Below are 27163 nucleotides of genomic sequence, written 5' to 3' on the forward strand. Positions count from 1 at the left end.
AAAGAGGCCCCCGTGGCGATTCTCCGCGGTTGACTGGCCACGTTCCTGCCAAGTTCCGCAAGTGTGTTTTCAACCTAGTTCCGCTTGGCGAGAGCTCGGACTCGCGGCTGCGCTGGCTGTCCTGGTGGGAGGTTGGGGCGGAACAGACTCTGGGGGGGGGGGGGAGAGTCCTCCACGACTGCCAGGCCCGCGATTGGGGGCTACAGATAGGTGGCCGCCCGTGATCTGGGAGGGTCCTATCTTCTTCCACGCCGGCCCACTGTGTGGCTCTGCCGCGCGGGGCCCGGCGCGCTCATGTGCGGACCCGCGGCCGGAGGTGCAGGGCTCCATATCGGCAGCAGGAGCTGGTGGGCGCACGCCGGAGCCCTGCTATTCCTTTTGAAATCGGAGAATCACTCCGGACTTTTTGAAAAAAGTCTGGAGTTATTCACGCCCGTTTTCTGGCGGCGTGGTGACATAACCCCATTTTCGGAGAATCTCGGCCATTATTTGAGAAAGATATCTCTTGACACTACTTTACAGAAAAGATGTAACTCTGGTCAGACCCATGCAGAAACACTGGCTATATCTCTTCAAAAGCTTTTTCAACTGGCTTGTTTCAGCTTCCCCTTGTCATCAGGCAGGTCTGCACTGCTTTCAAGACTGTTAATCTCTTTTTAACGAAACTGCAGAGAGCAAAACTTGACTTGTGGTCCAGAACAGAACTGAAAATGCTTTCTCAAAAAGCCTGATGCACGGGTGTTGCAGTGTTGCCCTCCTCAGTGTGTGGGCTGAAGGCGTGTTACTCACAGGAAGGGGGTATCAGTTGGGCTGGACAACCCCAGCATATGCTGGGTGGAAGGTCCAGGGCAGTGCTCCTGATCCTCTTCCATTCAGCATTGATGGGCAGCTGGTGAGATCCAGAAGTCCCACCATCCTCTGACACTGATACTCATGGATTCGCACTAGTGCCTGCACCATGCAGTTGAAGCTCTGCAGCATGAAACTCATGTCCTCAGTCATGGGGATTATGGAGAGGACATCCACTGCCATGGAGTGTACGTCTTTGCACCAAGGTCTCCACTGTGGACGGAACCCTTACATGTGTTGGCCTGTTTTGCGTTGGAATGATGGTAAGATGATGGGACTCCTCTAATCTGCATTGTAATTTGAGGAGGCATGCTGTCATCCCTTCTTGATGTTTGCAACTCTGCCTTTGCAGTTCCAGCAGCTCTGGGACAACCGGGCCAGGGCATGTCTTCGGCCAGGAGCTCAGCTGGGTCTTGGGCTTTGGCATACCTCCAAGAGCCGGGTCCCTGAGGAGTTCCTTCCTCCGCCAGCTGTGGCTCTTCACGTGTGAGGCACTCACCTATGAGTGACCCAGAAGCCTGCTTAGTTAATCCTACTGAGATGTGAGTATCTCTGCTGGTGGAGAGTACTAACAAATCGAGAAGGAAGGACGGTCAATCGTCTTTGGCGGTAGGAACTTGCACCAGTATTTACATGGTAGATATGTACCAACGTTTCTGACCTGAAACCACTCTTGGGTCCCTTCAACGAGGACAAGGCTCTCCGGCTGTTGGATCCACAGTAAGCAGAATGCATAAACGATAAGTAGAAATTAATGAACAAGGTTTATTGCGATACAAATCCAAAACTCCTCCACTCCCCTAAGGATATCCTTCCATGGGAGTACCACCAGCAAAACTGCTAATGAAACGTCCTCTCAGGCTTAGTTTGAGCCTTGTATTTCCAAAGTTGGATACGTGAGAAACTTTGGCAGTGGATCAAGGTGGATCCCTGGAATTATTGTCTCTGAGACCGGACCCCTTTCATACCAAGTGATGTGGAGTCTTGGATCGTTCTTAAACACGTGGGCAGTGTTGAGGAGTAGAGAGATGTTCCAGCAGTTAGTGTTGGGATCATGAAATGTTTCCAAACCAGTAAGAACGAAGTACCTCATCGACGTGTGACGTGTCCGTAGAAGGAAATAGTGATGAATCACCTGTGCCAGAAGAGGTACCCGTTATTGCAGTTCCTGTTAATGCCGACCCTGTGGAAGCATCTCAGACAACTGAATTATGCCACTCTACAGGGAACAGAGAAGCCCCTCAAAGACTTGATTTATAATATCCAACTCGTACCCAATGTTTAGTTAGTGTTTAGAACTGAGTAAATTAGTTATTGAAGATTCTATAAAGGAGTTAAAGGGGGAGGTATGTGGTGATTGTCCCTTTAAGGGTGAAACATGACCTGGGTGACCAATGAGGATTCCAGAATGTGGAATCACCCTAGTGGGTGGAGTTCTCCTCGGCAGAGACATTTTGGGAGCAAGCTACAGCTATGTGGCTGCTGCCCATTTCTTTTCAGAAATTATTTTGTATTCACTAATGGAGTCCCTGAAAGCGCATCTTGACAGTGGGCAATACCAATAGGGGTAAAATTAGGCAAACTCCAACAAAGGGTGCAGAAATTGTGATACCTGATCAACCTGAACCTGTTCATTCTGGTGCAGGCAGTGCGCAAAATTTCAGCTGCTTAATAACCTAAATTAGTATACAATCCAGTGGTGAAGGAGCAGCTGAGTGACTGAACAGTTCAACGGAATCAGGTAAAGCTAGCCTGCACTGCTTAAAACCAGATGCATTGCATACTGGCTGCAGCTATTATATGTGCCCCCGAAGGAAGCAGTCCACATCGGGTTGCAGGAAAATAGGAGGTTTATTGAAGTCTGTTGCAGGGACTTTCATATAAGCTATTCCTTTGAGTGAGTGCCGGCTGGTTCTGTGACGGCCGGCTTTATTTTTTTATTTGTTCATTTTTTTTTAAATTTAGAGTACCCAACTCATTTTTTCCAATTAAGGGGGAATTTAGAGTGGCCAATCCACCTAGCCTGCACATCTTTGGGTTGTGGTGGTGAACCCATGCAAACACGGGGAGAATGTGCAAACTCCACACGGAGAGTGACCCAGGGCCGGGACAACACTAGAATAGTTCTACAAAAGTTAGTTTATTAAGGATTGAGGTTAATCATAGAAAGTATACCCAGTAATCATTATTAATCATTTTTAGGTAATAGCAGTAATAAACATTTAAACCCTTGCTACAAGCAGTGGCCACAATACATGATGGGATTTATGCTAGCTAACTTGCCCATGATTTTGAGACAAACGGGATTGAGTGGTCAGCAAATAACATAGTCAACTCAGTAAACAGTTCTTATCGGTGCTCTAATATCCTGTCTCAGACAATCCATGGAGAAAAGAGGAAACCAGCTTTGGCATCCTGCCCCTGGATGAACAATGAGGTGGACAGGAACTGACTGTGATACGTAGGATGGGAATGTCAGAAAAACAACTTTGGAATGGACACAAGATTCTGGTAAACAACAGGTGACAGGATGGGGTTGGATCATGAGCTGATCACAAGTCATCATTTTGCTTAAAGTAGATTTTACTGGATAATATAAACGTGACAGCTCCAAGGATTGGATCAAGTCCAACTGGGGCGGGCTATTAATTTTTGGAAAATCCTATTATTGGTGAGTTTTTAATCAATGTTAGCTAGATTGATCTTGGCATTTATCCAGATTTCTCTCTCATGTACATGAAAACAAGCTTGGAATAATAAAACCGTCTTAACCAGGTTGATGTGTGTCTGCTAAGCTGTGTATTGAGCTGAGCCATAACAATGAGGGAGGAACCCCACATGAAAGCTGACTTATTACTCAGGCCTTGGAAACGCTCCTACATGCAGTTGACTAGAAGGAGGAGAAGAGATCAAGGGAAAAGAGGGCCGACGAACAGTCTTTGGTGCTGGAGTAACCTCTGAAGGTCAGGGAAGTGGTGCGCCCGGCGGAGTATACCACGCTAGCAAATGTCTCTTACGATTGGAATGCCATGGCAGGCCAGTGGTGGGCGGAGCCTGTACTACCCTGTAGAAGACACTGTCATCGGGAGGTCCAACGGGTGGATGGACTATGGCACCACAGATTCGCGGGATCCTGGCCCTGGATCATCAGGAACGGAACATGCCACCGTTTGTGGATACAAAGGCTGTCAGTACGCCCGCAGATGATCTAAATGCCGTTGTAACTGCTGGGCCCCAACCTGAACCCTATAGGATATCAGACCAGCCTGTTGCAGCACAGTGCCTGATAGCCAATGGGCACCAAGGGCAAAATTCTGGACTAAAACCTTGTCTCCCGGGGCAAACGACGTGCGGGAGGAGCACACACCTGCTGATCTTGGGCACATCATACTTTCACCCCGATGTCCCGGAGTAACAACCCTAAATGGCGTTGGCCCTTGAACAGTTCCCTGGTGCCACCCAATGGTCTTGTATGCAAACAGGAATTGGCCAAACACATATCCAAGGATCCCATCTGCTGTTTGTGGAGGCCCTGCTTGAAGGTCTGGCAGCCCTCTCTGCCAATCTGTTGGCGACTGGATAATAGGGGATGTCCTGGATGTCATTGGTCCGAAGAACCTCCAAAAAGTCCGTACTCGTGAAGGATGTCCCGTTGTTTGTCACAAGAACCTCCGGGATGCCATGTGTGGAGAAAGAGAGGTGCATCTTCTCCATCATTGTGCAAGAGGTGATCGCCACCATCAGATGGACCTCCATTTAAAATGGGCGTCCACCAAAAGAAGGAATACCGAACCCATAAATGGTCCGGCGTGTACGTGGACCCATGGATGGCCCAACCACTCCCAGTGCTAGAGGTATGCGGCAGTGGGTAGCCTCTGGTGTTCCTGGCAGATGGAGCATTGCTGCGCTAACTTCTCAATGTCATTGTCGAGGCCCAGCCACCAGACCCAACTCCTCACCAGCATCTGCATTCTGGTCACCCCTGGGTGCCCGTTGTGTAGGTCCCTTAACACTAGTGCCTGACCCTTAGCCAAGATCACGAACTGTGTACCCCATCTTCGATACTTAGTTCTGACATCTGGGTAGAAAAAGCTCACAGCTCCCAAGGTAATTGGTGATGCTGACCACCCCGGAGGACAAGGTGTCGCACCCGGGCAAGGGTGGGTCCATCCGATCCAGTCGTGGATACAAGGTGCAGTAACTGGCAAACAGTCCATAAAGCCACTATCTCATCTGCCAGAAGGTGAGACAAGGTTATGGCCAGCAGGGGCTGCCAGCTCAACACATCGGCATATGCTATCTAAGTTTCTGGCCTATGTCCCAGAGAATACTCATAAGCGACGAGCACGCTGATCCTATCGGCAGAATTGCCTTAACCTCACGAAAAAGACCTAGGAGGGGTTTGTGGTCTGCAACCCGAGTAAAACGGCAATCATAGATGTATTGGTGGAAACGCCCAACTCCAAAGACCACCGCCCTTCCCTCCTCCTCTATTTGTGCACACTTGCGCTCGGCAGCGGTCAGTGTCTTGCATGCAAAGGCAATCGGTCGTTCACCACCGTCTGACATCCGATGGGCCAGCAGGGTGATGCGTTGCAAGTGACAACGGCAGGCGTACCCTCTTCATAGTGGGTCAACACACCCAATAAGGATAGGTGCTGTTTGACATGATGGAAAGGTGCCTCTTGGGCGGCACACCAGAGCCAGACTGGTGTTTCTTCAGCAGGAGGTGCGAGGGCACGATTGCCAGGTTCACCACGAATGTCCGGTAATAATTCACCAGACCAAGAAAGGAATGGTGTCCTGTTGCATCCGTCAGTGCTGGGGCCAGCTGTATGAAGTGCACTTTGTCCACCATCGAGTGCAACCCGGCTTGGTCCATGCGGTAGCCCAGGTAGATGATCTTTCGCTTGAAAAACACAATTCTTATGCTGGAGACGGATGTCAAATTCCGAAAATCGCCGGATTACGGCCTCCAGTTCCGTAAAGGTTCTGGTCTGTTGTGCACTTGACCAGGTTGTCATCCAGGTATACTGAGACTCGTGGTAGGCCGTGCAAAATACCTTCAAACAAATCGTGCAAATAGGCAAAACCCAAAAAGCAACCATATATACTCATAGAGGCTGCGCTGTGTGTTGATGGCAACATATTTACGTGATGATTGATCCAGCAGTAGCTGCAGATAGGCATTGCTTATATCAAGTTTGGTACTGTACTGCCTCCTGCCAGCGTGGCATCGAGGCCCTCAATGCAGTGCAATGAGTGTTGATCGAACCATGAGGCCTTATTGACCGTAAGTTCATAGTCGCCGCAGAGGCATATGGTCTTATCTGGTTTCAAAACTAGAAATACTGGTATCGCCCAATCTGAAAACACGCACCGGTCGAATGATGCTCAGGTTCTCCAATCGGTCAATGTCCGCATTTACCCTATCTACCAATGCACAGGGCACGGGCCGTGCCCTAGAAAACCGAGGTTGAGCCTCCAGATCCACGTGGATCTTGGCCATAGCTCCGTGGATGGTTCCCAACCTGCTGAAAATCTTTGAGGGGTTTTCCTGGCACCTTGCCCAGTCGCTGGACCCAACATGCAAAATGTGGCACCAGTCTAAACAAAGATGGTATAGCCGATCGAGCCCCAGGAGACTGGGGTCATCAACCCGAACCATATCAGGGGAGCGAGACCTTCTGATGACCATATGAAGGAGGTCCGTACCATCCCTAGAATCAGCAACTCTTCCCCCATATGTCATCAGATGAGTCAAGGTGGGGGCGAACGTCAATGTCCAGACCCCTTTCTGGATATGGTTGAAAAGGCTCTGGCCTATGATCGACACTGCCACCCGAGTGCCCAGCTCCATATGCAGATGGTGTCCATTCACCTGCATGGGGATATAGATGGGGTCTATTCCAGGCACTGCTAAGCAATGGATTGGACCACAGTCCCTTCTTCGAATGGAGTATCCAAGCGATAAGCCCAATGGCTGGGCTGGCGCCGATCCCAACGTCGAGACAGAACCTCGGACATTCTGATTGTCTGCATCCATCCCAATACTGGCAGCTACATGTCGCACACGGAGGCATGACATGAAAGGTTGGGCAGACTAACGAAAGGTTCCGGTTGTGGAGGTAGGAGCGGCGAGCACTGCCTGTGGTCCCGCAGGCTGCTTGACTGGGCGGAGGGGTTTGCCACGCAGTGTCCTGCATCCCAGGGCACTGACCTCCATGACCTGGATCCCCTGAATGCTGTATTCTGGCTCTCCCAAGACAGGGCAATCTGCAGTGGCTGCTGGAGCGTCAAATTGGGCTTGCCCAGGAGCCGCAGATGAAGCGATCCCGCAAAGTGTCATCTAGAGAGGCCCCAAATGCACAAAACTCAGCGAGGCAGCATAATCGGGTCAGATGCTGAAACTGGCTGCAGAAGACATTTTGAACAGGAAGAAAAGTGAAATGGTGCAACAGGACAGAAAGCATGTTTGAAGCTTCTCTGATGCTATAGGCTTTGTATTGAGGTGAACAGGCTCTAGCCTGTAAGAATTCTTTGGCAAATAAATTTGTGGCCATGTTCACGTTCACAGCCACTGCAGCACCATCTTTGCCCTGCTCTTAGACTGCAGATCTGTTTGCAATAGATGACAGATTTTGTGTGCACTTCCTTCGTAAAACAGGGACAAAGCACACATTGGCCAGAATATTTTGCTGTTCTCGCAAGCAGGCTCTTGTGGTCCTGCCGCCGCCAAACCTCTGCTGTGGTTCCCGCCGGCAGGCGTGCCAATAATGGGACAGCAGTGTGACCGGAAGATGCCGCTACTGGCCAATGGCAGGCTGCCTGTACCCCAACAAAAAAGACCACGGGAGGTGCAGAAAATACCGCTCACTGTTCCTGGCTTAATTTCAGGCAAGAGGAAATGCTCCTTGAAGGTCCTTGGTGGTAAGGCCAGCTGCTGAGAACCCTTCTCCCTCTCCTCCTCCACCACCCTCTGCGAGCAGCTTGTCCCCTTCTGAGCTGCCTCTACTAAATTTCTCTGTTATGCTGTCAGACAAAGGTGAAGGAGATGGTAACTACCGCACCCGTGACTGGAAGTAAGTGGGTCTGACAAGACCATATTTACCACCACACCCTGTCAACTTCGTCAACTTCAAACAGCAGTAAAACACTCACTACACTTACAAACTCACATAGTATCAGTGGAAAACAATCAGCAACTGACCTGCAAGGAAGCTATTGAATGCATTCTTAGCTGTGCATGTTCAAGGAAAAGCATTATTAGCTGGTGTTGTAGCCATCTGGGATGGCCACGTCCCGATTACAAAATGCAAAGAATGCAGGGAAAATGGACAATACTGAGAAAGCAAGCAGGTGCAAGGTTTGTCTGTTGATTGGAGCCGTAGCTCCCAGACAAGACCAATACTACAAAGACATTACCATACTAATGAGCCATCTCCGGGGACAAAAGGGTAACATTTAAGTAAACAATACCAAGGCAGACACCCCAGCGCCAGAGGAGACTAGAACAAAGCAGGCCAACGGCCACCTAGGACACGCCCAGCAATCAGGGCACCCACCCCTTTATTGGAGGAAATCGATAGGAACGATCGGGAAACAGCCCAATTAATTGGAGCCAAGTTAAAGGCCTGCCTAAAAGCGCATGAAGCCCCTTTTGGGTATAAGAAGGATCCCCCTAGAGAGACTCGCTCTCTTGGCCTTGGCTCTCAGCAAGGAGAGACCTGCCTAGCAGCTGCACCAGAACAAGTAAGTCCAAAGTCAATGCACGCTCCGAGACAGACGTTCCTATCTGCTATTCCGTACCAGCTCAACTCCAGCAGCCTCAGAACCGGACAATGGCCATTGTTCCTCTGACTGAGTGGGCGCCCGAGCTAAGTATAGGCTTTAGTAGTAGTGATAGTTTAGTTGGTAGAGTTTTGTGCATGAGTATATTTGACTGTGTGTGTCAATAAATGAGCATTGATTTTGAACTTACTAACTGGTGTATCGAGTCTTTGATCAGTATTCGGTTTTGAACTTTGTGGCGGTATCGAAAGAGCAAACGTAATTAGAATTAAGGAAGGCGACCATATTAACCGCCATAAACAGAGCCAATTAAAGAGAGAACACAACGAGCAACAGTGTAACAAGGTCATATAATCAGTATTGTATGCTGATTGAAATTACAATCTGCCTATCCAATATACCTCTGGTACACACTCCTAATGGCCGTGCTAATGTCCTCACCAAAATTATGTCAGGTGCAGGCCATGCCTCGAGTGTGATGCACCCACACTTTAGAACCAAATAGGGAGCCATGATATGTGCCAAAACTAAATGTGCTAAGGAACCAAATGTTGCCGTCAGACTGTTCTAATATTATTGTCAGTTGCCAAAAGGAGAACTCTGTTATGAGCCCCTTGGGGGCCAAGGACTGTGCTCCATTCAATTTCCCCCTTACACAGCTGAGTATGAACTCCCCCGGTAATTGCGGGCGGGGTTTCCGCTTAACAAGGGGAAACTACTCAGTGTAAAAACCCTGATCTGGATGCAGGTCAGGGAGGGTAGCCCTTCGGCGAGAGGAGTAGTACTTTTTGTGATTTTGTGTATACTGCAATAAACCAGTCATTCACTTCTGTCCTACTGTGAGTTCCTGTTGCCTCTCCCATTCAGGTTCTACAAACTCATTTGTGAATTAAGTTACTGTGAATTCAACTACTAATTCTGCAAGCAAAAAGGATACTCCAATCACTCATTTATTACCTCGTCGAAAGAAATCCTGATGAATTAGAAGCTTTGTGCCATTTGGTCAGCTGATCTAGGGGAGGAAGCATTACTGTTGGAATATGCAAGATACCTGACCTGGATATCAACATACAAGATGCTAAATAAAAGAAAAAGCATGGTGGGTTAAGAACAGAAAGTTCTAATATTGGTGTCAGATCCCAAATAGGAGAACTCATTTGTGAATTCAGCGACTAATGTTGCATGCAAAAAAATGTACTCTAATCACTCGATCATTACCTAGCCTAAATAATTCCTGATGAATTTGGATGGCTTTGTGTGTCATTCGGTCAGCTGTCTGCGGAAAGGAAGCATAATTATTGGAACATCCAACTTACATTCAATGATGGTGAATGATTTTCATGAGACTAGCAGAACTCCAAGGCAAGAATATGTATGAAGCTATCATGGTTCTTTAAAAGCATCCATTTTAATCCAAGAACATGAACAAAAATAAATGGAACATTCACATCGAATACTTTTTATACTGGCAAAATCTATATTTTAAACTTACGTTATAGGACTTGGGAGTTAATTACTCAAATATATGTAGCAATCTAATACCTAAAGTGCAAAAATATCATATGTTAACCAAACTGCTATCTAACCTGTACTCAATAAATGTTGCAGCCATTGCTTTTGTAATAAAAATTGATAGCAGCCTGTCATTAAGGCAAAACATCTTCCAAGTACCAACTTTTATAAAAAGCCGCTCTACTTTTCTCCATTAATACCTCCCTCTTTGTGATAGGTAATTTAAACAAGTACACCGTGTCCTTATTGAAAATGTTTCATCTTGCTAGCTCCTGAAAATAGCTTTAACCTTTTCTCTGAACAAAGGGCTGGATTGTAGAACAAAGCTCACAAAGCATTGGCCCTGGCATCGCTGCTGCAAAAGCAGCTATATGCAGTCTACAAATGGTCTTTTTTTTGCCCTGGTAATTAGATGAATTAAAAAGACAAAAGTAGTTAATGTAACTGATGTCCAAGGCCTCACTCTTTTCATTTTGTACATTTCCGCAAAGAGTGTACGCCTCTTGCTCTCGCAATGAAGTGAAGAATGTTGGCAGTAAGTAAAATTAACAAGCTTAATTTGCGAGGAATTTGCCGTGAATCATAGATGAAATGTATCTCCAACAATGAGAGGGTAATAATTTGTGGTCTCCCCTTTTTACACGGTTATTAGAACATACAATAAATTAACTGTATTTTAGTTTGCAGGCTCCATTAATCACCACACAGAGACATGTAGTCAAGTTACACAAGAAGGAACTCAACTGGTGCATTTCAGAGATGCAATTATAAACCATAGGCTGACTCTAATTAGGCTGTGATGTTGATATTTCGACTGTTGTTTTATCATAGTGTTTCATTTTTTTTGAGTATCTTGGCAAAAGAGGCTGGGGAAGGGCTGGCAGCACAGGCCCCATGAAAATTAAGTATGGGCTTTGTATTAGTGGGGAATGCATAGTTCCATGGTGCTGTACACAAAAATCCTTAACTCAAATTGATCTGCTTGAGGTGCCACATTTAATTGTTAGCTAACAGACTGACATGTCATCTTACCTCTCTTGTTGCTCCCCACAATGCTGACTATCCTGGCACATTAGTCCACCGCACTGATTTGAAATTACAGACTGGAGGCAGACTGTCTACCACCACAGCCTGCATTAACAGCAAGTGATTCTCCCAAAACAGCACCGCTAGCTTTACTGACTCATCAGTGTCCTTGTTTTCCCAGTGAAAGGCAAATAAAAGGTCAAGCACAAATTGTACAAGGCTTTAATTTTTGTGCTATAATATTTGCTTCATGTGATTGGCTACAGTAAAGTTCCATTTAAAAATTAAGAAGTGCTCTATATATCAAATATGACAATATTCGACCATGACAAGGAGATTATTACAAACAATTGAATTAATTAAAGCTAATTAAAGCGTGATTCATTTGACCATATAACATGTTCCATTTAAAAGTACAGCTGCCTTATCAGAATTATACAGTAGATTAACCCCCTTAAGGGCTCTAGTGGCATTTCTGAAAACTGGTCAATGCTACAACCAGATCTGCAAACTGATTTGAGATATCCAGATTTGGTCAAATTCAATCAATGCTATTATCTTGTCAAGACTTGTTGGCATTAGAATCGATAATTAAGCAATCAAGTATATGCTAAGAACTTCAAATGAAACTGTTAATGTAAGGGGCGGAACGTTAACACAGTGGTTAGCACCATTACTTCACAGCTCCAGGGTCCCAGGTTCGATTCCCAGCTTGGGTCACCGTCTGTGTGGAGTCTGCATGTTCTCTCTGTGTCTGCGTGGGTTTCCTCCGGTACTCCAGTTTCCTCCCACAAGTCCCGAAAGACATGCTGTTCGGTAATTTGGACATTCTGAATTCTCCCTCTGTGTACCCGAACGGGCGCCGGAATGTGGCGACTAGGGGCTTTTCACAGTAACTTCATTGCAGCGTGTAAGCCTACTTGTGACAGTAGAGGTTGTTATTATTAAGTTTCACAATTTAGCATTCCTGGCACAGAGAATCGGAGGATAAAAGCACACACTAAGAATTTGGACACTGAGCTCTACATGCCAGACAAAAAAGGGAAAGTCAGCAATTTCTGATATGCGACACCTTTAGGTGAAACTCTGCGAAGAGTTGCTAAATTATAAAAGTTACCAAATCTATTTTTTTTATTTTTGTTCCTTTTTATAAATTTTAAGTACCTAATTCCTTTTTTTCCAATTAAGGAGCAATTTAGCATGGCCAATCCGTCTAACCTACACATGTTTGGGTAGTGGGGGTGAGACCAACACAGACACGGGGAAAATTATGAAACTCCACACGGACAGTGACCTGGGACCAGAATCGAACCTGGGTCCCCATGAGGCAGCAGTGCTATACACTGGGGCACGTGCCCTCCCCATCCAAATACATATTTACAAGCCTTTATAATAATATTTCCTAGTTTTATTGTTCCCCCCAATTACATCATGACCGTTTGTCAATTTTCTTTTCCTTGATTGATTAAGTGTTTTAGTCTCAGGCACTAATTTTAGTCTTTCTCCCCCTTTTTTATAGCAGGGACAGGGCAGAAGTGGCTTCCCGCCAGCTACCAACTTTGAGTGGTCCTCTACTTAGGGGGCCAGTGATTTTGCTGGAAAAAGGAGGGAACTCATTACTAAGTGCAAATAAATTGGGATTCTATGACATCATTAGCATTCCATGGCAATTCTGGTGCAGTTGAGCATGTTACCCACCAAATGATGGGAATTGCCACAATATAGAACAGGGAACAGCCATGAATCCTTTAAAAATATTTCTAGAAGGCTGTGAACAATAAAGAAATTAATAATTTGGCGTTTTTAGGCAATAGAATGAACACAATTGCTCTCTCTGCTCTAATCCACCCCTGTAAAACCTTGATCGGACCAAACCTCCCATTTCATGCCTTGTTGCAGGCTGTTGGAATGGGCTGGTGACTCACCGGTTGAATGAAAATAAGTGCCAACCATCTGAACGATTTTGGTTTCTCGTGGGACACTAGGCAAGCATTACAAATGCTCTGCCCACTACCCACTTGATGTATGTCGAGGATGAAAATCATTATGCAATTTTAGCTGCTAAAATCCATATAAAATGGAAACAAGCAGCACTCTGGCAAATTATTATTTTAACAGAAGCTTCTATTTTTTCCAAAGAGTAAAGCTAAGTTGTTGCCTTTGAAGACATGAGCTGAGGAGGTACCCTTTCAGCAAAACATTTTTCCAATACATTTACCTGCACCAAACAAGATAAAATGGCTGGTTTAGCACAGGGCTAAAGAGCTGGCTTTGAAGGCAGACCAAGGCAGGCCAGCAGCACGGTTCAATTCCCGTACCAGCCTCCCTGAACAGGCGCCGGAATGTGGCGACGAGGGGATTTTCACAGTAACTTCATTTAAAGCCTACTTGTGACAATAAACGATTTTCATTTCAAAATATGCTCGAGACATGTGCACTACTCAAGAATAAACTAACTTATTCAGTGCATAGGTATCAGCTTAAAAATGACTCGGCATCCCCCAGTTATGCATCAGTTGTAAACATTCAAAGATAATTTATTCAGATTGAAATTTAAAATGAGTTCTCAGCATTCTGAAATTATTACCAGTACAAGATGAAAATGGAATGGTGATTGTACCAAAATATTCATGGAAATGAAAGTACCCTGGTTGGATTCTCCGATTCTGCATTTATGTCCACAGGATCCGTCTGGTCTTACGACCAGAAAATCGGCGCCGCCCTTGCACCGATCCTCCAGCTAGCAGCTGCGCAGCGTACCTGCCGATATGGATGCAGAATGGCTGGATCCATGGCTGTGCATGTGCACTGTGGCGGCCGCGCTGTGCAACCTGGCACCGGCCGAGCGCTGACACGGCCTGCCAAAATCTACCCCCCTGTAACCAACCTCACCACTGTCGGACCACGCCCCACCAGTGCCCCCAGCCCCCGCCCAAGCCCCCCAGCCAGTGGAACGCCTCCCCCCCTTGACTGTGGTGACACTGGACACAGACCCCAGCCGCCATGCGAGGACCCCAAAAGTTGTGAGGACATGCGCCCCACGCCGTCGGGGACTCGGCCCATCGGGGGCGGAGCATCGGGTAAGGGCCTCGGGTGACGTCCTGAAGCCGTCCATATGGTTTGCGGTGTACTCCCAGAGTATGCCGTTTTTGAGGGGACGGAGCATCGCAAAAAAGGCGCTCCCCCCGATTCCGGCATAATCGCGGATTCTCTGGCCAAATGCCGAACGCGATTTTGGCGTCAGCGATCAGAGAATCCAGTCTGGGAATGCACCAAAAATGGAGAGATTGGCCGCGATTCTCTGCAACCACGATGGGTGGGAGAATAGCGGGAGTCCGCTCCCGCACCTCCCGCTATTCTCCCACCCCCCCAAAATGGCGTGTCCTGTTTTCCGACACGCCGCTCGGAGAAACGCAGGCCGCCGATTCTCCGACCCGGATGGGCCGAGCGGCCTGCTGTTCCCGACCTGTTCACGACGGCGGCAACCACACCTGGCCGCTGCCGTCGTGAACATGGCGCGCCAGGTAAGTGTGGGGCCTAGGGGGGGCGGATCGGGGATCAAGCACCACGACTGTGTTCGGGAGGGGACTGGCCCGCGATCGGTGCCCACCGATCTTCGGGTGGCGTCTCAAGGGGATGCACTCTTTCCCCTCCGCTGCCCCACAAGATCGGCAACCGCTCATGCGCGGGTTTGAGCTGTCCAACGCGTGCATGCACGGCTGACGTCATTAGGCACCGCTGCGGCGTCATTCTTAGCGCGCCAGGCCTTGAAGTTAGGGACAAGGCCCGGCCACCGAGTTTCCCGGTACGGCCCGCCTATCTCCCCCGGGTAGGGGAGAATAGGGGGCCGGGAGAGGCTTCCGACGCCGTCGTGAACCTCTCCAGGTTTCACGACGGCATCGGGCCTTGCAGAGAATTCTGCCCATTATTTAATTTCACATAACAATTGGTCTGTGGAATTCCAGTCAGCACTTCTCTGCAATCTGGCCCTACATTTCCTGAAATACATTCTCTTTTCATCTTTTTGTAACTGTCTTCTTATCCAGTCCTTCGTGCTACTCTGGATTCAGTGACTTTAATTTAATTAGAAGGCTTTCCTTTGGAACTTCGTCAAAAGTTCCTTGAAAGCTCAAATAAATGGACAAAATAAGTTTGATGTAATATTTTAGCTGTAACATTCTCTGAGAATGAAAGAGGACTTAAATTCAACCCGTTTATTATTTTGATGTTCGCATATGGTTAATCCTCAAGTAGTGAGCAACTGCCATTATTTTATTTGTTGCTGACATTAAGCTGACATGTATACGTTTACCGAATATCAGTGCAGTTTATTTTTCCGTCAGCAATATGGTGTAGCTATAACTTACATAAATTGAAAGTGCAAAACATATTCTCTCTGGCAATAATAATGCTCATATGTAATGATTTTTAAGTAAAGTCATGGAATCATATGGCCTGCCGGCCACTAAGTTTGTTCTGGAGGGTTGAAAGAGTTACCTAATTAGTCATGCTCTCATGCTCTTTCACCATAGCCCTATAAATATTTCATTTTCACTATATATTCTATTCCTCTCAGAAATGCAAAAATCTAAGTAAACTTGTATGTAAAATTATCATTTTTGTTACACCTAGGTCCAGGAAACATTTACAGAGAATCCCTAACAAAGAACCCACACAAATCCATATATAACACTCACATCTTTTCTACCCCACTATATATATGTGCATGAGTCACAGAAGGTTGGTTTACAAGTGCAACAGGTGATTAAGAAGGCAAATGGAATTTTGTCCTTCATTGCTAGAGGGATGGAGTTTAAGACTAGGGAGGTTATGTTGCAATTGTATAAGGTGTTAGTGCGGCCACACCTGGAGTATTGTGTTCAGTTTTGGTCTCCTTACTTGAGAAAGTACGTACTGGCGCTGGAGGGTGTGCAGAGGAGATTCACTAGGTTAATCCCAGAGCTGAAGGGGTTGGATTATGAGGAGAGGTTGAGTAGACTGGGACTGTACTCGTTGGAATTTAGAAGGATGAGGGGGGATCTTATAGAAATATTTAAAATTATGAAGGGAATAGATAGGATAGATGCGGGCAGGTTGTTTCCACTGGCGGGTGACAGCAGAACTAGGGGCATAGCCTCAAAATAAGGGGAAGTAGATTTCGGACTGAGTTTAGGAGGAACTTCTTCACCCAAAGGGTTGTGAATCTATGGAATTCCTTGCCCAGTGAAGCAGTTGAGGCTCCTTCATTACATGTTTTTAAGGTAAAGATAGATAGTTTTTTGAAGAATAAAGGGATTAAGGGTTATGGTGTTCGGGCCGGAAAGTGGAGCTGAGTCCACAAAAGATCAGCCATGATCTCATTGAATGGCGGAGCAGGCTCGAGGGGCCAGATGGCCTACTCCTGCTCCTAGTTCTTATGTTCTTATGTTCTTATGTTCTATACAGTATAATATTTTCTATGATAGTCACCCCACCTGCTTTGCAACTTACAATGACCATTTAGCTATCAGGAGTATTATAAAGATCTAATATCTGCTTCTTTGAGAGATGAAAGCTGCACAGAATGGAGTCTTAAAGTCTCTAGATATTGACAAAACTCCATCAAGCCCAGGAAATGACTTTACTTTGAGTCTTTAATAAAATTAAATAGTTTCAATATCTAACTCACCTATAACAATTATTCTTACGTAAAACTACTCATTGGTTTTAGTTATATATTACTAGCTGTGTCTAGTTTCCTTTTCCAAGTAGTCTGAGCCCCTTATACAATATGAATAGGTAAAATATATTGGATGCCTTCATATTTTTATGAAATGACTGGACGATGAAGGAATTAAGGGCCATGATATATGTGCCGGTTTTAGACCTGCACATTTGTGTTATTAACTTCAGTAACCCAGCTTCTCTCAATAAAAATCAACTTGATATAAACAGTGGACATATTTTGAATGATTGCAAAATGCTGTGATGCTGGAAAAACTCAGCAAGTATGGCAGCAGTTGTGGAGGGAGAAACTTTGAGTCAAATATGACACTTCTTCAGAACTGCAGGGAGGAAGAAATGTGATGGGTTTTATACTGTTAAAAAGGGGACTGTAAGGTATAACAAAGAGAAAGATCTTGGTGTTCCTCAGGGATCAGTGCTGGAACCTTTTCTGTTCGGAGTATATATAAATGATTTGGAGGAAAATTTAACTTGCCTGATTCGTAAATTTGCAGACGACACAAAGGTTTGTGGATTTGCAGATGGCGATGAGGACTGTCAGAGGATACAGCAGGATTTAGATCATTTGGAGACTTGGGCAGAGAGATGGCAGATGGTGTTTAATCCGGACAAATTTGAGGTAATGCATTTTGGAAGGTCTAATACAAGTAGGCAATATACAGTGAATGGTAGAACCCTCAAGAGTATTGACAGTCAGAGAGATCTAGGTGTACATGTTCACAGGTCACTGAAAGGGGCAACACAGATGGAGAAGGTAGTCAAGAAGGCATACGGCATGCTTGCCTTCAGTGGCCAGGGCACTGAGTATAAAAATTTGCAAGTCATCGTGCAGCTGTATAGAACCTTAGTTAGGCCACACTTGGAGTATAGTGTTCAATTCTGGTCGCCACACTACCAGGAGGATGTGGAGGCTTTAGAGAGGGTGCAGAAGAGATTTACCAGGATGTTGCCTGGTTATGGAGGGCATTAGCTATGATGAGGTTGAATAAACTCGGTTTGTTCTCACTGGAACGACGGAGGTTGAGGGGCAACCTGATGAAGGGCTACAAAATTATGAGAGGTATAGACAGAGTGGATAGTCAGAGACTTTCTCCCAGGGTAGAGGGAGCAATTACTAGGGGGCATAGGTTTAAGGTGCGAGGGGCAAGATTTAGAGGAGATGTACGAGGCAAGTTTTTTTACACAGAGGGTAGTGGGTGCCTGGAGCTCGCTGCCGGAGGAGGTGGTGGAAGCAGGGTACAATAGTGACGTTTAAGGGGTATCTTGACAAATACATGAATAAGATGGGAATAGAGGGATACAGACCACAAAAGTGTAGAACATTTTAGTTTTGATGGGCGGCATGGTCGGCGCAGGCTTGGGGGGTGGGGGGCGAAGGGCTTGTTCCTGTGCTGTACTTTTCTTTGTTCTTTGTTTGGTAAGGTAAAGTGGCGAGTGGGAGACATTAAATAATAAAGGTGTTATGAAACAAAAGGAAAAGGGATTGTAGTTAAGAAAAACATTTGTCCAGAGTAGGTAATTGCAGAATAATGGACAACTGCCTGAAAGCAAAAGCATGAAAATAATATAGAGACAAAAGAAATATCACAGTGCTTGTGGTCTGAAGTTGTTGAACTCCAGAAAGCTGTAAAGTGCCTAATTTGAAAATTAGGCGCTTTTCCTTAAACTTGTGTTGAGCTTCAGTTGAACACTGCATCATGCAGAAATGTGAGGGAGAGAGCAAGGTGGTGAATTAAAATAGCAAGCAACTGGAAGGTCGTGATCATGTTTGTGGGCTGAGCAGAGGTATTCTGCAAAAAAGTCGCCCAGCCTGCATTTGGTCTACTCCATGGAGAGGAGACTGGATTGTGAGCAGTGAATATAAAATACTAAATTGAAAGAAGCACGAGTAAATCACTGCTTTACCTGAATGGAATGTTCAAGGCCTTGGATAGCGAGGAGAGAGAAGGTAAAAAGACAGGTGTTGCATCTCCTATGATTGCATGGGAAGGTGACATAGGAAGGGGACAAGGTGTTGTGGGCGATCGAGGAATGGCCCAGGATCTTGTGCAGGGAACGGTCCTTTTGGAATGCTGATAGGGAGGGGAAGGTGTGTTTGATGGTGGCAATGGCATCATGCTGGAGTTGGCTAAAATGCCGGAGGATGATTTTTTGATTGTGGAGGCTAGTGGGGTGAAAAGTGAGGACAAGGGGAATGCTATCGCAGTTCTTGGGAGGGAGGGGAAGGGGTAAGAGCAGAAGTGTGTGGGTCAGACACGGATGAAGGCCTGGAATCCTTAGTAGGGGGAAAAGGAACAAATGTCAGAAGCGCTGTTGTAAAAGGTAGCATCATCAGAACAGATACAACAGAGACAGAGAAACTGGCAGAATGAAATGGGTCCTTACATGAAGCCATGTGTGAGGAAATGTAGTCAAGGTAGCTGTGGAAACTGGTGATGTAATAATGAATATTATTGGACATTCCAGCCCCAGAAATGAAGATAGAGAAGTCGAGGAAGGAAAGGGATGGACCATGTGAAAGTGAGAAAAGGGAGGGAATTTGAAGCAAAATGTATTAATTTTTCCAGTTCCATGTGTGAACAGGAAGTGGCACCGATACAGTTATCAATGTACCAGAAAAAGAGTTGGGGAGGGGACTGAGTAGGACTGCAACAAGGATGTTCCAGAAACTCCATAAAAAGACAGGCATAACTTGGATCGTGATACCCAATCGTAACATCTTCTCTAGCCTTCCTCTGCTTATTTTTCAATCCTTTAATCTTGTTTGGTCAAGATACACTGGCCAGGATATTTCAGATGGTGGAGTCTCCCATCATGCCATCCAGAGAGTCGGTGGAGAACACATCCCTGCTGACACTGCTTGCTCCAGAGCTATTTCACACTCAAATTAGTGTTAATTGGTTGCAGGTAGGACTTACGCCCCTCACCCGGGAGGAAGTCCTGCTTTAGAGAGCTGCCAGACAAACTGATTGACTGGCAGCTCTCTAATCTCCGCAGTGATAAAAACTGCAGTGGACAGAAGTGGAAGTTGATGAAGCCCATGGAGTCTAAGTTCCAGGTGTGCACGGAAAGGTGCGTTTTCAGGGTCTCTGCGCTTTGGGTAGGAAATGTCTGAGGGTGTGGCTAGCGGGAAGATTAGAATGTCATGGAAGAGGTTGGGTGGGATTTAAATAGCACCTTTCACAACCTTAGGACATAGAATCATAGAATTTACAAAACGGAAGGAGGCCATTTGGCCCATCGAGTCTGCACCGGCCCTTCGAAAGAGCACCCTACTTATCCAAGTGCTTTACAGTAAATTAAACACTTTTTGAAGTGTAGTCGCTATTGTAATGCTGGGACACAATGCAGCCAATTTGCACACAGCAACTCCCACAACAGTAATGAGATACATGATCAGATAATCTGTTTTTTAGTAATGTTGGTTGAAGGTCAGAACTCCTTACTATTTTTTTTAAAGAGTGCTATGGGATCCTTTATATTTTCCTTGAGAGGGCAAACAAGTTTAACATTTCATTCAAAAGGTAATAACCTGAATTGAGCAAACCATGTTTTGAGGCCCAAACTGGAGGCTTGCAAGGCCGCAATTTTATACTTAAACAGGCTGATTTTTGATGAACAACATTTTCCCAGCGGCAGAAAACGTGGCAAGTTGTGACTCGATGCTCATATAATGCTACATTGGGCGACCATTCAACTGCCTGCTGCAAATGCAGTTTTACACGACACTGTTATTTCCATTGAGGTGGGTTGATTCCTGAAAGCTATAGGAACCATTCCAGCAAAATCATTTCATGAACTTTGGGGATGCTTGCTGTGGAGTCTGGAACCTTTTGACAGGAAAGTTTAAAAGCTCTTGTCAAGTTCAAAGGTAATGTATGATCATTTCAGCATGTTTTCAATACTGTGATTGATCATAGGGCTCTGTACTTAAAAGGTCAGTGACGATTATATTAACCATCATTGTGTAAGTATTCACATACATTAGAGTGGATAAAGTGTTCTTCTGCATTCAATATTATTGAGAATATGATTTAAATGCGTCATCTGGACAGTGGTTTGGGTTTTACATTGACTTCAACTCCAAAAACCAGTTGAGGCTTTGAAAAAAAAAACTGAACTGATGCTGGACTTCTTTGATTGAAACACCATGGTACCTTTGAAAAAATGAGCTGATGGCTGCACATCTCGTCAGACCTCTTAAAATGGTCCACGGTATTTGTTTGTTTATTCACCATCTGTGCAATGTAATTTCATTATGAATGGATGGCTGAGTTCGAAACCACGCTGATGGATTTTGCTCAGCAGGGGTTATTGACAGAGCTGTGTGCTTTATTTGATGCACAGTTTTATGAGCAAATGATAGGATTAAATGTTTGGACAAATCTTTTGAATGGCTGATTATTTATTTATTTTTAGAAGTTTAGAGTACCCAATTATTGTTTTCCAATTAAGGGGCAATTTAGTATGGTCAATCCACCTACTTTGCACATCTTTGGGTTGTGGGGACGAAGCCCATGCAAACACGGAGAGAATGTGCAAAGTCCCAGGGCCGGGATTTAACCTCGGAGCGTGAGGCAGCAGTGCTAACCACTGCGCCACCGTGATACCCTCAGCTGTTATTTGTTTTGACTGATTAATTAGCACTTAAGAAGAAAGTGCTCTTTCAATGGGAGTTCCAATATGTGATTGACAGGTTTATAATCTTCAAAGAAGGACAATTATTTGAACTGTACTTTGAATGGCTGTTTGTTGTTTTAATTTCTCTGGTTGGTTAAAAATTTGTTTAGCATTTCAAAGATTTCTTTGTGTTATTACTTGAGTCATGAGTTTGTATATAGCGTATACTGGCTGAATGGATGTGAGAGATGCATAGGGAGCATGGAGAGAAGATGACGGAATAAAGGACATAATAGGAATGATGGGGTCTTGGATAGGCATGTGGTGGAGGTGAGGGTAAGGGGGCCTAATAATCATACAGAAAATGGGGACGGGTCTTCTTAACAGCCGGCCTTGGCATCTAGTCACCTCTGTTCCCAACTCGATCGGCCGTGGCCCTGAATCCAGCCTGTCCCTGAATCTGGAAGACTGTGGTCACTTTCAGAAGTTGGGAATGCAACATCAAAAAATAGCTTGACCTACTCAATGGGGTGAATAGCCTTTTCTTTTTTAGAACCAGGTTTTAAGCGCTTACTGTATAAGCAAATAACCTGGGCCTCCATGTGAAACATGCGGAATTCTCCATCTGGGAGACTATGTTCTCCCGTTGGAAACCAACTGCTATTAATTTGTACTCGAGCTGGGGGTGCAAATCCATAGGTGATTCACTGTCCCTTGCCATGCAAATTTATGCATGACGAGAATTGCGAGGGATTCTCTCATGAATCCCACTATCGGGCTGCCATTTTTAATGGACAGCCCAATAGCGAGGTAAGGCAGCTGGGCCCCTCACCCCCTTGTCGCAATCCCGCCCCATCCAACTGAAGGGATTTTCTGGGTCATTTCCTCCACAGTACGAGGGTGACCCAAGCACCCCCCCTCCACTGACCCCCCCCACCAGAGACCCCATTATAGAGACCCCTATCTGAGACCCCCAATAAGACAGCTCCCACCAGAAACACCTGCATGAGACAGCAGCCTGTCAGAATCCCCCCCATAAGAGAGCCCCTCACCAGAACCCCCCCCCCCCCGAAGAGAGCCCCCCACCAGAGACTCTCCATAAGAGAGACCCCCACTAGAGATACCCTCATTAGAGAGAGAGCCCCTCACCAGAAAACCCCCTGCAGAGAAAATGAAGTGAAAGCACTGAACTGTCTTTGGTATGGTCCAAGAGCTGTCAATCACATTTAGATGTTGCGGTTAGTTTCACATAGCACAATGGGCTAAACAGCTGGCTTTTAATGCAGAACAAGGCCAGCAGCGCGGGTTCAATTCCCGTACCAGCCTCCCCAAACAGGCGCCGGAATGTGGCGACTAGGGGCTTTTCACAGTAACTTCATTGAAGCCTACTTGTGACAATAAGCGATTATTATTATTATTACATCTGGCTCCTTGCAATCCATTCAAGCATGCAGGGAACTGAGAGTAAACAATCCAGGCAGCTGGCTGTGTGTGCAAGCTGTCAATCACAGCCTAGTAGAATTAATTTCACATTGATATGAATGAAAGCATTGCAGATCAAAGATCTGAGGAGGTTCAAACCCAGATGATGTGATTTTTGGTTTCTAGGAATTTAAAGGTGTGCTTTCTCTGCTTGAGCCAGCAGGTGAGCTTTCAAGCCATGCATTTTGTCACTGTCTCTGTCGGAACTGCGCTTCAGCTTCCTCGTGGAGGTCTCTGACATGGGGGCTTTCAGCCAGGTGTCTCTGTAATGGGGAGCTTGCAGGCAGGGGTTTCTGTAATGGGGTACTTTCAGGCAGGGGTCTCTCTTATGGAGGGGGGGGGGGGCTTTGGTGACGTTCTCTCTTAAGCATCAATAATTCAGGCAGCTAGGTATTAGACAAAAATTTAGGACGTCTCAGGTTGTAATCTCTGGATTATTCCCAGTGCCATGAGCTAGCAAGCACAAATCTAGGAGAATAGTGCAGGTGAATGTGTGGTGTAGAGTTAGTGCAGGAGAGAGGGTTTTAGATTCCTGGACACTGGGACCATTTCTGGGGAAGGTGGGAACTGTACAAGCGGGATGGTCTACATCTGAAACATCTTTGTGGGCGGATTTGTTAGTGCTGTTGGGAGGAGTTTAAACTAATTTGGTAGGTGGAGAATACACAGACTGTGAGCAGAATGGGGACACAGCATGATACAATAAAGCAATCAGGTTAGAGGGAGTATAGTTGTATTAAGTTTCAAGGAAGTAAGGACTCAACCTTAATGCCAGGAGTATTGCAGGTAAAACAGATGAGTTAAGGGCGAGGATGGAGCGTGTTGTGCCCGAACGGGAGCGTGACATATCCAGTAAATGCCTCCCGCGGACTTCCTGGCAGTCAGTATGCCTCGAGAGATCTACCCAGACCTCACGGGGCAGCACGATCAGGATCCCGCCCACAATGTGTGTGATCAAGTCGCATGCGTTTAAGTACGTTTTAAATGTATTAAGGCGCATTCACCCAGGATCTACCGGTCTTCTGGCATCTACGGTCTCCCCAGGGAGTCCCGAGCCGGGCACCATTCAGTACTGTTCCACACAAATGCGGACCAGGCGGAACGTCACCCAGGGGGGTCTCCCAATCCATCCGAGGCCCCTGGGTAGTCAGGAACAGTGCAAAGTGGCCCCCTGGCCCTCCCCCTGGAACACAGGCACCTTGGCACTGCCACCCTGCCACATTGGCACTGCCAGGGTATCAGTGCCATTGTGTAGGGGGTACAATGTAAGCTTGATATGGACAATGAAATAGACAAGGTGTAAAAAAATATTTTGGATTGCGGGAGAGCAGATTTTAGTAAAATAAGGCAGAATCTGGACAAGGTAGACCGGGAACAGCTACTTCGAGGGAAATCTACAGAAGAGCAGTGAGGAATCGGTCAGGTACAGGCCTAACATGTTCCCTCTTGGGTGATAGGAAGGAGTAACAAGCCCAGAGAACCTTGGATGACCAGAAATATTCAGGATACGTTGAGAAGGAAAAGAAAGGCTTTTAGCAAGTACAAGGGGCCTCACGGTAGCATGGTGGTTAGCATCAATGCTTCACAGCTCCAGGGTCCCAGGTTCGATTCCGGGCTGGGTCACTGTCTGTGTGGAGTCTGCACGTCCTCCCTGTGTGTGCGTGGGTTTCCTCCGGGTGCTCCGGTTTCCTCCCACAATCCAAAGATGTGCGGGTTAGGTGGATTGGCCATGCTAAATTGCCCGTAGTGTAAGGTTAATGGGGGGATTGTTGGGATACGGGTTACGTGGGTTTAAGTGGGGTGATCATTGCTCGGCACAACATCGAGGGCCGAAGGGCCTGTTCTGTGCTGTACTGTTCTATGTTCTATGTTCTAAGGGGAGCAAATCAGTGGGGCATTAGTGGAGTACAGAAAGTGCAGGAGAGAGCTTAAGAAAGCAATTAGGAGTGCAAAGAGGGGATTTGAAAACGCTCTGGCTGGTAAAAGCAAGGAAAATCGCAAGATATTCTGTAAGTATATCAATAGGAAAAGGATAATCAGGGAAAGAGCAAGGATCAAACGGAAAATATGTAGATGGGATCAGAGGTCATTGGTAGGGAGCTGAATGAATACTTCACATCTGTCTTCACCCAAGAGATTGAGGATATGGGAATGAAACTCAGGGAGAGAGACTGCGAGGTTCTTGAACAAATTTACATGGGAGTGACAAGGTATTAGAAGTCCTGCCAGGCTTAGAGGTGGCTAAGTAAACAGACCCAGATGAATTGTGTCCCAGGCTGCAGTGGGAAACGAGGGAACAGATTGCCGGGGCTCTGACACAAATTTTTAACTCCTCTCTGCCCATGGGGGAGGTGCCAGAGCACTGGAGAACAGCTAATATGGTTCCACTGTTGAAGAAGGGTTGTAGAGATAAGCCAGGGGACTACAGACCAATGAGTCTCATGTCAGTGGTAGGAAAACAGTTGGAGAAAATTCTGAAGGAGAGAATCTCCACTTGGAGGGCAAGGTTTGATTAGGGATAATCAACATGGCTTTGTCAAGAGGGAGGTCATGCCTCACAAATTTGATTGAATTTTTTGAGGAGGTGACCAGGTGTGTCTATGAGGGTAGTGCTGTTGATGTAGTTTATACATATTTCAGAAAAGCCTTTGACAGGTTCCCACGTGGGAGACTTATAAAGAAGGCAAATACATGTGGGAGACAGCGTAATTTGAGAAGGTGGATTCAAAAATGGCTTAGTCGTAGGAGACAGAGAGCCATTGGCAAACAGAATTAAGGAAAATCCTAAGGCTATATATAAGAGCAAGGGAATAGCCAGGGAAAGGGTTGGCCCACTCAAGGTCAGGGGAGGGAATCTATGCATGGAGCCAGAGGAAATGGGTGAGGTACTAAATGGGTACTTTCATAGATAGAATAGAATTTACAGTACAGAAGGAGGCCATTCGGCCCATCGAGTCTGCACCGGCTCCTGGAAAGAGCACCCTACCCAAGGTTAACACCTCCACCCTACCCCATAACCCAGTAACCCCACCCAATACTAAGGGAAATTTTGGACAGTAAGGGCAATTTATCATGGCCAATCCACCTAACCTGCACATCTTTGTGACTTTGGGAGGAAACCGGACACCCGGAGGAAACCCACGCACACATGGGGAGGATGTGCAGACTCCGCACAGACAGTGACCCAAGCCGGAATCGAACCTGGGACCCTGGAGCTGTGAAGCGATTGTGCTATCCACAATGCTACCATGCTGCCGTACTTTGCATCACTATTCACCAAAGAGAAAGACTTAGACCATAAGGCCATAAGACATAGGAGCAGAATTAGACCACTCAGCCCATTGAGTCTGCTCAGCCATTCAATCATGGCTGATATTTTTTCATCCCAATTCGCCTGCCTTTTCCCCATAATCCCTGATCTCCTTATTAATCAAAAACCTATCCATCTCTGTCTTAAAGACACTCAGTGATTTGGCCTCCACAGCCTTCTGTGGCAAAGAGTTCGGCAGATTCACCACCCTCTGGCTGAAGAAATTCCTCCTCATTTCTGTTTTAAAGGATCGTCCCTTTAATCTGCGATGGTGTCCTCTGGGTCTAGTTTTTCCGATAAGTGGAAACATCCTCTCTATGTCCACTCTATCCAGGCCTCGCAGTATCCTGTAAGTTTCAATACGATCCCCCCTCTTCCAACCTCCAACCAGTACAGGCCAAGAGTCCTCAACTGTTCCTCATACGACAAGTTCATTCCAGGGATCATTCTTGTGAACCTACTCTGGACCCTTTGCAAGGCCAGCACATCCTTCCTTAGATACAGGGCCCAAAACTGCTCACAATACTCCAAATGGGGTCTGACCAGAGCCTTATACAGCCTCCGAAGTACCTTCATGGTCTTGTATTCTAGCCCTCTTGACATGAATGCTAACATAGCATTTGCCTTCTTAACTGCCGACTGAACCTGCATATTAACCTAAGAGAATTCTGAACAAGGGCTCCCAAGTCCCTTTGTGCTTCTGATTTCCGAAGCATTTCCCCATTTAGAAAAAAGTCTATGCCTAAATTCCTCCTTCCAAAGTGCATAACCTCACACTTTTCCACATAGTATTTCATTTCCCAATTCATTGCCCACTCTCCTAGTTTGTCCAAATCCTTCAGCAGCCCC

General features: G+C 46.1%; 1 protein-coding gene and 1 long non-coding RNA gene across 2 annotated transcripts in view; both read right to left on the minus strand.

Annotated features, from left to right (window-relative positions):
• The window catches only part of si:zfos-911d5.4, a 399989-nt gene that overhangs the window by 163669 nt on the left and 209157 nt on the right, over positions 1-27163 (minus strand). The window lies entirely within an intron of this gene.
• Positions 1645-11290, minus strand: LOC119950947. The gene is made up of 3 exons (XR_005457469.1): positions 11185-11290; positions 9598-9652; positions 1645-1984 (listed from the first exon to the last, which is right to left on the minus strand). It is a non-coding gene; the product is annotated as an uncharacterized LOC119950947 (long non-coding RNA).

The sequence above is a fragment of the Scyliorhinus canicula genome, chromosome 16 (genome assembly GCF_902713615.1).
Source record: "Scyliorhinus canicula chromosome 16, sScyCan1.1, whole genome shotgun sequence".
In the NCBI taxonomy this organism is placed as follows: Eukaryota; Metazoa; Chordata; class Chondrichthyes; order Carcharhiniformes; family Scyliorhinidae; genus Scyliorhinus; species Scyliorhinus canicula.